This window comes from Oncorhynchus masou, unplaced genomic scaffold (genome assembly GCF_036934945.1).
Source record: "Oncorhynchus masou masou isolate Uvic2021 unplaced genomic scaffold, UVic_Omas_1.1 unplaced_scaffold_1666, whole genome shotgun sequence".
In the NCBI taxonomy this organism is placed as follows: domain Eukaryota; kingdom Metazoa; phylum Chordata; class Actinopteri; order Salmoniformes; family Salmonidae; genus Oncorhynchus; species Oncorhynchus masou.
Genome location: NW_027006790.1, coordinates 76,866 through 93,643, shown reverse-complemented (window position 1 = coordinate 93,643; position 16,778 = coordinate 76,866).

Below are 16,778 nucleotides of genomic sequence, written 5' to 3'. Positions count from 1 at the left end.
ATCTACCTCAAGTTTGAACGGTTGTTCAAAATCAGGAGCAGCAAGTACAGGTGTACTACATAAGAGTGCTTTCGCTGATTCAAAAGCTCTCTTACAATCAGGGGACCACTCAAATGATCTAGCCGGACTAAGCAAATCGGTCAATGGAGCAACTACCGCAGAGAAATTTTTACAGAAGCTACGGTAGTAGCCAACCATCCCTAAAAAGCGGCGTAGCTCTCGTCTGGTGGTAGGTGCAGGGAATGCAGTTATAGCCAAGACCTTGGCATTAACAGGGCGCACCTGTCCATGGCCAACCTCTTTACCGAGATAGGTAACAGTAGCCTTCCCAAACTCGCACTTTGCCAAGTTCACGGTTAGAGAAGCAGCTGCCAACCGTTCACATACTACCCTTATCGAGTCAACATGATCTGACCACTCAGACGAATAAATCACTAGGTCATCAAGGTATGCACTACAATTAGGAACGCCAGCTAATACGGAGTTAACCAGTCGTTGGAAGGTGGCTGGTGCATTTCGCATCCCAAAAGCCATGACTGAGTACTGTAGGAAGTTGTCTGGGGTCACAAAGGCAGAAATCTCAGAAGCACGTGAAGTTAACGGAACCTGCCAGTAACCTTTTAAGAGGTCTAACTTAGTTACATACTTAGCAGCACCAATAGTGTCAATACAGTCGTCCAGTCGGGGTAACGGGAACGAATCTGGCATAGTGACAGAATTTACCTTTCGATAATCCGTACATAACCTGGACGTACCATCAGGTTTAGGAACCAAAATGCAAGGAGAACTCCAAGGGCTTGAACTTGGCTTAGCCAGGTCATTCTCCAACAAATATCTCACCTCATCCCTCATTATCTTCCTCTTGGAAGCGTTGATACGATATGGGTGTTGCTTGATAGGTGTAGCATTTCCAACATTAATGTCATGTTCCAACACATTTGTGCGAGTAGGAACGTCATTAAAGAGACATGGAAAACTGTGTAGTAGCCTCACAATATCATTGGCCTGTCCATCCGTTAAATGAACCAGACCGGATTGGATAGACAGCAGCATTTCTGAGTTGGGCAATCTAACACACTGCTGCTGAGTATTGCGCAACTCCAAGCCATCAACATCATCAATATGACAGTCCACTATCATAGCAGTAGTAGCAGAGGAGACAGCAGTACCTTCCTCTGTTTTTGAACTCTCTAACTGTGTGATGGGTCGGGTGTGGTAAGCTTTCAACATGTTAATGTGACACACACGAGATTGGCGTTGTCTATCAGGAGTTTGAAGCACATAGTCAGTTTCACTTATTTTCTTTTCAATTAAATAAGGACCCGAGAAACGAGCTGACAGTGAAGATCCTGGAACAGGTAATAACACCAGTACTTGGTCACCTGGCTGTAGTGGACGAGAAACAGCCTCTTTATCATATTGTCTTTTCATGCTCCTCTGTGAGGAAGACAGAGCTTCCTTTGCGAGAGCACAAGCTTGGTGTAGGCGCTCACGAAAGCGACTAACGTAGTCCAACACATTCTCATCTCTGGTACACAACTCTTGGGACAAGAACTGTTCTTTAAGGACTTTCATTGGTCCTCTCATTGTGTGACCAAACACCAGTTCAGCCGGGCTGAAACCTAGGGACTCCTGCACAGTTTCACGAGCAGCAAACAAAACTAGAGGAACTCCCTCATCCCAATCTTTCTCAGATTCCAAACAATATTTACGTAGCATAGACTTCAGTGTCTGATGCCATCTTTCAAGTGCACCCTGAGACTCTGGGTGATAGGCGCTTGACACACGGTGCGTAATTGACAAGGATTTTAACACCTGCCTGAAGAGCTTGGATAGGAAATTGGTACCTTGATCGCTTTGTACCACCCTAGGTAACCCGAATGTCGTGAAGAATTTTATTAAGGCTTTACTCACTACCGGGGCTGTAATCCTTCTCAGAGGAATGGCCTCGGGGTATCTTGTAGCCATACACATTATCGTTAACAAAAACTGGTTACCCGATTTTGTCTTCGGTAACGGTCCGACACAATCAACCACCACATGCTCGAATGGTTCACCTATGACAGGTATGGGACAAAGAGGAGCGGGAGGAATAACCTGATTTGGTTTTCCTATTATCTGACATGTGTGGCATGTCCGACAGAACTGAGCCACATCTTGTTTTAAACCCGGCCAAAAGAAATGTCGAAGGATCCGATCATAAGTTTTTGTGATTCCTAAATGACCAGACCACTGGTGATCATGAGCAAGGGATAACACATTTTGTCGAAAGGCTGTAGGAATTACTATTTGGTAAACAGCATTCCAATCTCCATCCGCGTCAACATGGGATTTCCATTTACGCATGAGGAGATTACCATCAATGAAGTAAGCCACGTTCTTCTTCTTTACATCTTCCAATGAGACAACACTAGAAAAACATTTAGCAAGCTTGTTGTCAACCTTTTGGTTAGCAATCAGCTGCTCACGAGTGACTGGTAACTGTATTGCATCAGCAATAAGTTCAACGTTCTTTGATTCTTTCCTAGGCTGTTTGTCAGAGGTGATCAGCTTCTCAGAGGTATCACACAATCCATCCTCTTGATCAACCTCTTTGAACAGAACAGTGTTCGACAAATCTATCTCATCACCCTCTTGTCGTGCCTGAGCACGAGTGACGGCACAAGCGGGGAACACATGTGGATAATTCTGTGCCAGCTCATTCGAGAGAGAGTGGTCACTTTTATCCAATACTTCCAATACGGGTACTACATTTCCTCCGGCAATATCGTTACCCATTATGAAGGTCACACCTTTCACTGGCAACATAGGGCGTACCCCCACTCTGAATATTCCACTGATTAACTCAGAGTGTACTTTCACAAAGTGCAATGGCACTGGGACAAAACCCATTTCAATACCCTGCACTAACACACTGGAACCACAGTATGTATCATCAGATAAGGGCAACACATCAGACAATATAAACGACTGCGCCGCACCAGTATCTCTAAGGATTTTAACCGGACGCTGAGACGCTTCGTCATTCGTTAGGGACACAAACCCCTCGAAAATGAATGGTTCATAACTGCGGTCGGGGACTGAGACTTTCAAACTACAGTTACCCTGAGGCACCTGTTTTGTTGCAGACCTCACAACCGTACGAATTAGAGCAACACCTGTTGGTGGCTTGGCACGAAGAGGCATCCCTTGTTTGCGTTTAAGCAGGAAGCAATCATTAATCATATGTCCTACTTTATGACAATAGAAACATGGACGCTCATTCTTCTGGCGTGCTTGACATACTACTGCTGGCCGACTAGGACTAAAGGTAGGAAACTCAGTGGCTCTACTCTCAGTTTGAGCCGAAAACACACTCTTGTGCGTCAACACAAACTCGTCTGCCAACACAGACGCTTCTGCCAGGGAGGATACTTTCTGTTCGTTTAGGTAAACTACAATGCGTTCGGGTAAGCAATTTTTAAACTCTTCCAACAAGATTAACTCCCGGAGAGAGTTGAAATCAGTTACCTTACTAGCAGCATGCCATTTATCAAACAGATTTCCCTTGTCTCTAGCAAATTCCACATAAGTCTTACTAGAAGACTTTCTATGAGACCTAAATCTCTGTCGGTATGCCTCAGGCACAAGCTCATAGGCACGAAGAACAGTAGCTTTGACCACTTCATAATTCAAACTGTCCTCCAGAGGTAGCGCTGACAAAACCTCTTGGGCTTTACCAGTTAATTTACACTGAAGTAATAGGCACCAAACCTCTTCAGGCCATTTCAATGCTACGGCTATACGCTCAAATACACAAAAATAGGAGTCAACCTCTGACTCTCTGAACAAGGTACTAAGGCAATCTGCCTACTAATGTCAAACGTGTTTGAGGACACAGCAGGTGAGGACGGCTCACAAACAGGCACAGTAGGACCGGAGGCTAGCCTCGCTGTCTCTGCCTCAAGTTCCATCTGGCGCATTTTGAACTCCAACTGCCTTTGTTCTCTGTCTGCCTCAATTTTACACATCTCTAAATGCCGTTGTTCTCGTTCTTTTTCTGCCTCTATTTTACACATCTCCAACTGGAGAGTCTCTCGCCTAATTTGGGCTCTCTCTTCCACCTCCAGTTGGAACTGTGCTAAACAGACATCCCTCCTGGCATCACCATTTGACAGTGGGGAGAGTGGATCAAAATGGGACAATGTGGCTGGTGTTTTAGCCTCTCCCTCATTATCAGACACCAATGGTCTTACAGGAGCAGCAACATCCGCTACAGGGGTAGTAGGCTCAGGCAGCGGTAACACAAGCACCTGCTCTTCCAACAATACATTTAATACTATCCGTTTCACCTCCGCCTTAACTAAACTCTGCGGAATCGATACTGAATAATGGTCAGCCAAGGTCATTAAATCAACTCTACGACATTTGTCAAAAACCTCCCACGAAGGGTTATCCAAAAAAGATTTCAAATCAAAAGTAGTCATTTTTACACTACTTCACAAGTGCCAAAGGAAATAGCAAACACTAATGCTACTTCAGCTATGACGCTCAACACTGAACTATACCACTACAACAATCTACATGAGCGGCATGGGTGTCAGTTATGACATATCCCGGATGAGCCCCCACTTATGTTACGAATCCCTTTTGGCCCGACAGTCTAGGGGGATGGTAATGAGACTCGTAACATAACTCATGCAAATTATTATTGTGACAAAGGAAAAGTGTGAACGAAATAAGCACGACAACTGAAATCTACCGTCAAACTCTAGGTTTATTTATAAACACACGGTAATGGGGGGAGCAGGAAAAGGGGCTGAGCTGGACCCAAGGAAAGAAACAATAAGTATTCAAAAACACCCCTAAGCTAGACTAGCCTACTTTAACAACAGCTAACTAACTAACCAAAAATACAGTGGGTGGTCCGCCCAGTTCTAACTAGTGTATTTAACAAAGTTCACCTACGGGTAGTGTATGCCCATGGGCGACTTGTCTTGGTTTCCCCCTTTTCCACCAGCAATCAAACACAAACACCATAACCAAAAACAATACTCACAGGTGATGACAAAGTGCTATGAGGTGCTTAAACAAAAGAGAGGTTACGACACAAAGCGAGAGTGAAACACAGAGACCTACAGACATGGCATTTACAGAGAGATTGAGCTGAGCTGAGCTGGGCTGAGCTCTAGAACAAACAAATGATGGGGTTTTTAAACCATGGGGAAGGAACTGTGATAGGTCAGGAAATATGGAGGAGGTGTGTCTTCTGATTGATGATTGGTTGTTGACTGATTGGGGAGTGATGATTTTCACCTGTGAGGGGAGAAGGAGAGAAAAGAAACACACACAGGATACACACACACACACAGGATAACTGTATCCGTAACACTCCCACCCTTAAAAGAGCAACCCTAGGGGTTGCGACTACAGTATTTCAATTAATACTCCCAACAAAGCAACAACCTTGCAAAACATGCAGAAATCATTTTCACACACGAGACAAAGCATCTGCCAACACATTATCAGAACCCTTTTTGTGGCGGATCTCCAAATTATAATTTTGTACAATCAGCGCCCAACGCATAAGGCGCTGGTTCTGGTTGTACATTCGGTGGAGAAAAACTAAGGGGTTATGGTCAGTATATACAATCACGGGTAGGGCACTGGAACCAATATATACTTCAAAGTATTGCAGAGCCAACAACAAAGCAAGAGCTTCTTGTTCTATTGTCGCATAGTTTGTTTGACATTTATTAAATTTACGTGAAAAATAACAAACGGGATGATCCACTCCACTCTTGTCCTGCTGCAGTAGAACAGCACCAGCACCTCTGGCACTAGCATCTACCTCAAGTTTGAACGGTTGTTCAAAATCAGGAGCAGCAAGTACAGGTGTACTACATAAGAGTGCTTTCGCTGATTCAAAAGCTCTCTTACAATCAGGGGACCACTCAAATGATCTAGCCGGACTAAGCAAATCGGTCAATGGAGCAACTACCGCAGAGAAATTTTTACAGAAGCTACGGTAGTAGCCAACCATCCCTAAAAAGCGGCGTAGCTCTCGTCTGGTGGTAGGTGCAGGGAATGCAGTTATAGCCAAGACCTTGGCATTAACAGGGCGCACCTGTCCATGGCCAACCTCTTTACCGAGATAGGTAACAGTAGCCTTCCCAAACTCGCACTTTGCCAAGTTCACGGTTAGAGAAGCAGCTGCCAACCGTTCACATACTACCCTTATCGAGTCAACATGATCTGACCACTCAGACGAATAAATCACTAGGTCATCAAGGTATGCACTACAATTAGGAACGCCAGCTAATACGGAGTTAACCAGTCGTTGGAAGGTGGCTGGTGCATTTCGCATCCCAAAAGCCATGACTGAGTACTGTAGGAAGTTGTCTGGGGTCACAAAGGCAGAAATCTCAGAAGCACGTGAAGTTAACGGAACCTGCCAGTAACCTTTTAAGAGGTCTAACTTAGTTACATACTTAGCAGCACCAATAGTGTCAATACAGTCGTCCAGTCGGGGTAACGGGAACGAATCTGGCATAGTGACAGAATTTACCTTTCGATAATCCGTACATAACCTGGACGTACCATCAGGTTTAGGAACCAAAATGCAAGGAGAACTCCAAGGGCTTGAACTTGGCTTAGCCAGGTCATTCTCCAACAAATATCTCACCTCATCCCTCATTATCTTCCTCTTGGAAGCGTTGATACGATATGGGTGTTGCTTGATAGGTGTAGCATTTCCAACATTAATGTCATGTTCCAACACATTTGTGCGAGTAGGAACGTCATTAAAGAGACATGGAAAACTGTGTAGTAGCCTCACAATATCATTGGCCTGTCCATCCGTTAAATGAACCAGACCGGATTGGATAGACAGCAGCATTTCTGAGTTGGGCAATCTAACACACTGCTGCTGAGTATTGCGCAACTCCAAGCCATCAACATCATCAATATGACAGTCCACTATCATAGCAGTAGTAGCAGAGGAGACAGCAGTACCTTCCTCTGTTTTTGAACTCTCTAACTGTGTGATGGGTCGGGTGTGGTAAGCTTTCAACATGTTAATGTGACACACACGAGATTGGCGTTGTCTATCAGGAGTTTGAAGCACATAGTCAGTTTCACTTATTTTCTTTTCAATTAAATAAGGACCCGAGAAACGAGCTGACAGTGAAGATCCTGGAACAGGTAATAACACCAGTACTTGGTCACCTGGCTGTAGTGGACGAGAAACAGCCTCTTTATCATATTGTCTTTTCATGCTCCTCTGTGAGGAAGACAGAGCTTCCTTTGCGAGAGCACAAGCTTGGTGTAGGCGCTCACGAAAGCGACTAACGTAGTCCAACACATTCTCATCTCTGGTACACAACTCTTGGGACAAGAACTGTTCTTTAAGGACTTTCATTGGTCCTCTCATTGTGTGACCAAACACCAGTTCAGCCGGGCTGAAACCTAGGGACTCCTGCACAGTTTCACGAGCAGCAAACAAAACTAGAGGAACTCCCTCATCCCAATCATTCTCAGATTCCAAACAATATTTACGTAGCATAGACTTCAGTGTCTGATGCCATCTTTCAAGTGCACCCTGAGACTCTGGGTGATAGGCGCTTGACACACGGTGCGTAATTGACAAGGATTTTAACACCTGCCTGAAGAGCTTGGATAGGAAATTGGTACCTTGATGGCTTTGTACCACCCTAGGTAACCCGAATGTCGTGAAGAATTTTATTAAGGCTTTACTCACTACCGGGGCTGTAATCCTTCTCAGAGGAATGGCCTCGGGGTATCTTGTAGCCATACACATTATCGTTAACAAAAACTGGTTACCCGATTTTGTCTTCGGTAACGGTCCGACACAATCAACCACCACATGCTCGAATGGTTCACCTATGACAGGTATGGGACAAAGAGGAGCGGGAGGAATAACCTGATTTGGTTTTCCTATTATCTGACATGTGTGGCATGTCCGACAGAACTGAGCCACATCTTGTTTTAAACCCGGCCAAAAGAAATGTCGAAGGATCCGATCATAAGTTTTTGTGATTCCTAAATGACCAGACCACTGGTGATCATGAGCAAGGGATAACACATTTTGTCGAAAGGCTGTAGGAATTACTATTTGGTAAACAGCATTCCAATCTCCATCCGCGTCAACATGGGATTTCCATTTACGCATGAGGAGATTACCATCAATGAAGTAAGCCACGTTCTTCTTCTTTACATCTTCCAATGAGACAACACTAGAAAAACATTTAGCAAGCTTGTTGTCAACCTTTTGGTTAGCAATCAGCTGCTCACGAGTGACTGGTAACTGTATTGCATCAGCAATAAGTTCAACGTTCTTTGATTCTTTCCTAGGCTGTTTGTCAGAGGTGATCAGCTTCTCAGAGGTATCACACAATCCATCCTCTTGATCAACCTCTTTGAACAGAACAGTGTTCGACAAATCTATCTCATCACCCTCTTGTCGTGCCTGAGCACGAGTGACGGCACAAGCGGGGAACACATGTGGATAATTCTGTGCCAGCTCATTCGAGAGAGAGTGGTCACTTTTATCCAATACTTCCAATACGGGTACTACATTTCCTCCGGCAATATCGTTACCCATTATGAAGGTCACACCTTTCACTGGCAACATAGGGCGTACCCCCACTCTGAATATTCCACTGATTAACTCAGAGTGTACTTTCACAAAGTGCAATGGCACTGGGACAAAACCCATTTCAATACCCTGCACTAACACACTGGAACCACAGTATGTATCATCAGATAAGGGCAACACATCAGACAATATAAACGACTGCGCCGCACCAGTATCTTTAAGGATTTTAACCGGACGCTGAGACGCTTCGTCATTCGTTAGGGACACAAACCCCTCGAAAATGAATGGTTCATAACTGCGGTCGGGGACTGAGGCTTTCAAACTACAGTTACCCTGAGGCACCTGTTTTGTTGCAGACCTCACAACCGTACGAATTAGAGCAACACCTGTTGGTGGCTTGGCACGAAGAGGCATCCCTTGTTTGCGTTTAAGCAGGAAGCAATCATTAATCATATGTCCTACTTTATGACAATAGAAACATGGACGCTCATTCTTCTGGCGTGCTTGACATACTACTGCTGGCCGACTAGGACTAAAGGTAGGAAACTCAGTGGCTCTACTCTCAGTTTGAGCCGAAAACACACTCTTGTGCGTCAACACAAACTCGTCTGCCAACACAGACGCTTCTGCCAGGGAGGATACTTTCTGTTCGTTTAGGTAAACTACAATGCGTTCGGGTAAGCAATTTTTAAACTCTTCCAACAAGATTAACTCCCGGAGAGAGTTGAAATCAGTTACCTTACTAGCAGTATGCCATTTATCAAACAGATTTCCCTTATCTCTAGCAAATTCCACATAAGTCTTACTAGAAGACTTTCTATGAGACCTAAATCTCTGTCGGTATGCCTCAGGCACAAGCTCATAGGCACGAAGAACAGTAGCTTTGACCACTTCATAATTCAAACTGTCCTCCAGAGGTAGCGCTGACAAAACCTCTTGGGCTTTACCAGTTAATTTACACTGAAGTAATAGGCACCAAACCTCTTCAGGCCATTTCAATGCTACGGCTATACGCTCAAATACACAAAAATAGGAGTCAACCTCTGACTCTTTGAACAAAGGTACTAAGGCAATCTGCCTACTAATGTCAAACGTGTTTGAGGACACAGCAGGTGAGGACGGCTCACAAACAGGCACAGTAGGACCGGAGGCTAGCCTCGCTGTCTCTGCCTCAAGTTCCATCTGGCGCATTTTGAACTCCAACTGCCTTTGTTCTCTGTCTGCCTCAATTTTACACATCTCTAAATGCCGTTGTTCTCGTTCTTTTTCTGCCTCTATTTTACACATCTCCAACTGGAGAGTCTCTCGCCTAATTTGGGCTCTCTCTTCCACCTCCAGTTGGAACTGTGCTAAACAGACATCCCTCCTGGCATCACCATTTGACAGTGGGGAGAGTGGATCAAAATGGGACAATGTGGCTGGTGTTTTAGCCTCTCCCTCATTATCAGACACCAATGGTCTTACAGGAGCAGCAACATCCGCTACAGGGGTAGTAGTCTCAGGCAGCGGTAACACAAGCACCTGCTCTTCCAACAATACATTTAATACTATCCGTTTCACCTCCGCCTTAACTAAACTCTGCGGAATCGATACTGAATAATGGTCAGCCAAGGTCATTAAATCAACTCTACGACATTTGTCAAAAACCTCCCACGAAGGGTTATCCAAAAAAGATTTCAAATCAAAAGTAGTCATTTTTACACTACTTCACAAGTGCCAAAGGAAATAGCAAACACTAATGCTACTTCAGCTATGACGCTCAACACTGAACTATACCACTACAACAATCTACATGAGCGGCATGGGTGTCAGTTATGACATATCCCGGATGAGCCCCCACTTATGTTACGAATCCCTTTTGGCCCGACAGTCTAGGGGGATGGTAATGAGACTCGTAACATAACTCATGCAAATTATTATTGTGACAAAGGAAAAGTGTGAACGAAATAAGCACGACAACTGAAATCTACCGTCAAACTCTAGGTTTATTTATAAACACACGGTAATGGGGGGAGCAGGAAAAGGGGCTGAGCTGGACCCAAGGAAAGAAACAATAAGTATTCAAAAACACCCCTAAGCTAGACTAGCCTACTTTAACAACAGCTAACTAACTAACCAAAAATACAGTGGGTGGTCCGCTCAGTTCTAACTAGTGTATTTAACAAAGTTCACCTACGGGTAGTGTATGCCCATGGGCGACTTGTCTTGGTTTCCCCCTTTTCCACCAGCAATCAAACACAAACACCATAACCAAAAACAATACTCACAGGTGATGACAAAGTGCTATGAGGTGCTTAAACAAAAGAGAGGTTACGACACAAAGCGAGAGTGAAACACAGAGACCTACAGACATGACATATACAGAGAGATTGAGCTGAGCTGAGCTGGGCTGAGCTCTAGAACAAACAAATGATGGGGTTTTTAAACCATGGGGAAAGAACTGTGATAGGTTTAGGAAATATGAGGAGGTGTGTCTTCTGATTGATGATTGGTTGTTGACTGATTGGGGAGTGATGATTTTCACCTGTGAGGGGAGAAGGAGAGAAAAGAAACACACACACAGGATACACACACACACACAGGATAACTGTATCCGTAACAACCGCCGAGCACCGCCCGAACAAGGAGAGGCAAGGACTTCGGCAGAAGTCGTGACAGAGATCAACTACATCTATCTATTCACTTACATTGAGTCCGAAAAAGAGATCGGAAGGCCAAGATCTACACCAGGACGACCCGGAAAAGAGTGTAATCTTTTGGGACAAATATAGGTTGCACATAATTATTGGTGTTGCAGCCGTGCTGGTTATCAGTTCAACGTCTTGTGTTGTATGAGACGGAAATGCAATAAGAAAGAGACTATCAACCACCTGCAAAACTGGAAACTGACACAGCTGTTTAAATGTATATCTTTCTAACACGCTTGTGTCATTTCTATTATGTAGTGAATGCATATGGACCCTGAATATTGCAAGTTGACAATCTCTCTATGTTATGTGTGTTTTAATTGTTGTGGAAATGCTATAAGTTTCTCCAATATTAAATATACATGTACAGAATCCAGACACTGACCTTTTATTTGCAATTGCGACTTTGTTTCACCCCAACAAGATTCCATATCTCGTCCTTAACACCTCAAATTGTTTATTATCCAACGAGAGCCTATTTGCAGGGACCATTCATTCATCCGACCACGACTCATTCAGCCGGTCGCGGAATAAAACTAGGTCTATAGCACAACCTACGTTTTGCATTACAACTGTTGACCTGCGTCATGATGATGTTTACCTATCGATACCATGCAGAAAGTCCAAAAAGAGCAGTGTGGGCGTGCATCTATGACCCTGCTGAGCCAATGGACAGTCCTTGAGTTACCTTTTCCATTAGCAAGGAAGGGTAGTCCGAGGAATATTCATCCAACCGAGGACCATTAATCAAACCAGGACTCATTTATCCAACCGAGGACCATTCATCCAACCGAAGACCATTTATCCAACCACGACTCATTTATCCCACCACGGGACGTCTATGGGAGAACATTCATCCAACCATGGGTCATGTGTCCAAACATATTCAAACTGTACCATATATAAATGCACAGCAACTCAATTCATTCCTCTATTCACAACCTCGGTCTGTATAATGAATTCACAGTTATTGAAGAGTTACAAGCACGACATAGCAAGCATTTTTCTGTACTTTGCCCAGGACCATATTATATTCTGCGCCGTCGTTTAGGTAGAGTTCGGGGACCTCATGCCCTTGCAGACACAAGTTCTTCCTCTTCCCACCGGTAGAAGGGGGGTATCCAACTTGGACCCGATACCAGACTCGTCAGATGTGGGGCATAGCGTTTCAAGATGTAACAGTCTGTCTACAATGAGCCCCAACCCATCCAATCTGTTACGGGCGTTCGACTCGAAGAACCTAGACAGGAAGGTGCGGTAGAGAGATCCCCTGATCCCGCCTCGGTACATAGCTACTGTTTTCTTACAGTTGATATTACTGTGCTTATCCAGAATGGCCTCAAATGAGTCGTGTTGCTTTCGAGTCATCGGCAGCAGGTATTTGTCCTCATAGGCGACGTCACAGAGCACTCGGAACCTATCCTCACTTGAAGCCAGTCCCCTAAACTGAAGCTTGGGTGGGATGTTGTCGGGAATGGCAAACAGCAGCTCCCCAAAAGGTTGACATGTGCATGTCTCGATCCTCGTGGTAGGTCTCGTTGTCTAGCCTCATAGTAATGCCCTCGCGGCCACAAGCCATCAGCACGGCCACCAGGTCCGAGTCTCCGGTGCACACGGTCACACTACCTTTCAGAACGTTTGCCAACTCCACGAGCAGCGTGTTAGCCTCTGTGCTCGAACACCCTAGACACACGTCCCTCAATGTAGACAATTGCATAGTCTTGGGGTCCGCAAAAGTCGCCACAAAGAGTCCCTCATGCCTGTCTATCGAGCCGTCTGTGTAACTGGGATCTATGTCGGACAGCTCACGCTCGGGAGGTTTCAGATCTTTGAGCGTGTTCACGAATACGCTTTCGTCCTGGTACTACAGGTGCTTCTGGTGAAACGACACCAGGCTATCAACCGAGGTTCCCTCTAGGAGCTCATCCTCGGAGGAGTCTCCCTTCACACTGGTCACTGGAAACAACTTGTTTTTCATACCCATGTTGGCCAACAGCTTCATCATGGTGTATTCTATGGTGCACAGATTACTCTTACAGAACTCTGTGAGGTACAGAGGGTCGGTTTAGTCTGATCTCTCTCTGTGCTCCCGCTCCGTCCTTTACAAGCACTACACACTGGCTGCCTGCGTTTTCCGACCTGTAACCACACACTAGTGTTCTTGCCATGCTTAATATGGATGCCTGTGGATTACCATGAGATGGTCTATCAGAGTCCAATCGGCGCCAGGTGAGGGTTTGCAAGCATTGCGTGGATAGCCTTGTGTTTCAACCCCATTTCAGTCAAAGCGTTATCCGATTAACTAAGAGCCAAATGGAGTAGGTCTATAGTCTGTACATGGACAGTCTAGCCGGGACAGTATTGGTATACACAATTGGAAAAATGCTCTGGTCGTGGTTGGATGTTTAGGGACCATTGGACAAATGCTCTAGATTTGGAAACCTGGTTGGAAAAATTAACCCTGGTCAGACAAAATTCCCTACGGTTGGAGATATTGGCCCTGGTTGGATGTTTCACCACTGAACTCTCGCATGGACACTACATGTATGTTTATTCCTCTTCATCGTGGTTGATTTCAACACGAGAGACATCATCCGAACCTCCGGTCATCAATGCCTCCACAGTCTTCCTGTTCTTCATTTTCTCCTTTTTGAAAAGTATGTTCCTGTAACAAAAGTTGGTAGGGTCTAACCAGGAGGCCAGCTGAGTCTCAACTCTTATGTTCACATACATAGGAGCCAGACAGTTAAGCACCAGGGGGCAGAAACAGTTCAGCCACGGGAACTTGTTGCGTATACTCTTAGAAATCGTGGGCCTTAAACAACTTCGTATGGTAACCTGGTTGGTCCCTGGCCTGATTATCACAGGGTACGTGAGCGAGAACATCACCCACGTCAGCCACAGCTGCATGTTGTATCTCCACATGGTGGTCTGCTCTAGAATGTCGTTGTTCCTGGTCTTGAGCTCCAACAGCGTTATGTTGTCCTTTACGGTGTCGTGGGCCACTAGGTCCACCTCGGTGTAGAAGCCTCATGTGCCGTGGATGGACTTGAAGCCTCGTGTACAGCCACTGTGGTACGTGTAGGATCCGGGTTCACCGAACCTATCGTGCGTGGGCACACCGGCAACCTTGAGGCCAGCACAAATGGGAGTCAGGCGCAGAGCCTCAAGCTGCGTGAGAATGAGACGACACACGGTGCCCACATCACGCATCGTCTTCTTTCCGTTGAACACGTCCTTGCACTGCGCTTCTACCGCAACGCCTATACCGGTAGACATATGGATCCTGTCCCACAGGCGTCTGCAGGCTTCTGGAGACAGTTGCAGCAGCGCTTCCTTGTGACTGGATGAGCGCTTCCTGCAGCACATGATATAAGGCATTTGGTACCCTGAACCTTGTACCAATGGTGGTTGGCTGTAGACTTCAGACACAGCGTACCATGTGAGCCTTGGAACTTGATTGTATTAAATGTTCTCGGATTGTTAGGTTGCCGTGATAACCGGATCCCTTTGAGAGAAACAGAAAGTGGCACTGTTAAGTTACTCCTAGTGTCGCAAAGTGAGTAAGTAAGGAAGGACAACCCAGAAAGGGGAAAAGAAGAACTCAGGGATCCCCCACGAGAGATATGAATCGCAAGAAACCGAGCCTGGGAGGTATCGAGTCTGATATCCACGAGCAAGGATCTGTTTAACAGCAGAATGTCAGCCGTCCATCGCTGTCATCACCTCTCTCATTGTGGGGTTTCTGACCATCCCTAACAACATTCTGTACTTCATCAACAACAAGCAAGGTACGAGAACCACGGGCAAGCTGGACGCAGACTCCAAGCCGTCACCTCCTTCCGAGGGCAGACCCGACTACAAGTACGCTTACACCCACATCACGCTTGGGTGCCAGGCCATGGTCGTGAGTATAGTGCTCAGCTATTCGCCTCCAAGAGCAAATGGAAAATAGACGACTCTGAGGGCTCAAACAGGGGTCCGGAGTCCACCAGGACCGTGCTGGCGTACCTCATCATGATGAACACTGGGCTGTGATCGTGGGCTGCATGGAGTTGCTTTACCGACCTCTGATCAGCGATGCTCAGGGGCTGTATTACATGGTGTGCTATCGCCGTGTTCAACATAATCTACATCATGTACATGGTGACCATGGTGCTGACGTCGACCGTCCGAAAGGGGAAGCATGAAATAATCCCGGTTGATGTCCAGAGACATCCCGGAAACAGTGACCATACCCTCAGCCGAGAATACATGAGCAGAAGCATCAACCCTTACAATTCACAATCCAGCTTCATGTAAGGAACTCAACCCTCTCTAACGTCTCCGCCTCCACCTGATTTGAGAAACAAAGGGAGCCTAGAGCTGGAACGCACCCAAACCGCATGCCCTACAGGCTGACAGCCAGCAGGTCTCTGGAGAAGTTGGTATAGTGTTATGGCTATAATTAATATTTTCAAGGACCTCTGAGTGTGTCGTGTGTTGTGGTTACAGCCCAGTTGTCAGGAGCTGTAACCAAAAAAATCAGCTGACCTGACCCGGTGCTTCAGAAGAAATGAAAACAATGTCCACAGCAGTCCCTCCAGGATAGACCCTACGTCTCCTTCGAATGAGTTATTTAACACGTTTTCTTTTTCTTTTTTTATTATTTATTTGAACTGAATAATACACTGGCCACAACAAGGGAACAATCGTCCAAATAGCAGAATAGTCTCCTGTGTGATTGGGCGATCCCCCTTTGTGTTTTCTCACTTGGCACAGCGATATAGACGTGTGTCGTGGATCAACCTGTGGTATCTATGTGAATAAATGACAAGGACCCAATTTCTTGGAGTCTGGTCTCTCTTTATTGACAGACGTTCAACAGAAATTATTATGAATAGGAACATATACACAGGTTTAGGTTCAGGTTTACACAGGAAATCGTACAGTTGTCCGGACCATATGGCTGCTACACTTCACTTCTTTATTACAACCAGCGAAGCGTTGCAGATAGGGCAGTGGTAGACTGTGTCCAGACACTCATTCTTGAAGGGTAAATGCAGCAGCCCACCAGGCATCTAGCGAATGACAGAGATGCGCGTTATTACTTTCATAATGACAACTGGGTACCACAGAAATGAGAAAATAATCATATCAAGACTATCAGTGGAATATGAGGAGCAGAATTAATGGCTTCCGGAGTCTGATCCAACATGGTTGTGATGAACAATGTAATCAAAGAGACACACAGTCAAAACAGGGGTTGTGAGAGAACAATGTGTGCTTCAGAGATAGATGTGTTATCTAGGTAACTTCCCACTACAATCACCCATCCTATGAAGCTGACTACTCTTGTGCACTGTCACAGTGTCGTGCACATCACTGATCAGGCACTTTATATCAGACCACGACACCACCGATGTGACTGGATACGTAGCGAGGATCGAGTTGAGAAGAATGTGAAGGAGAAAAAGAACAAAACCAATACGAAAACAACAATTAACAACAAGGGA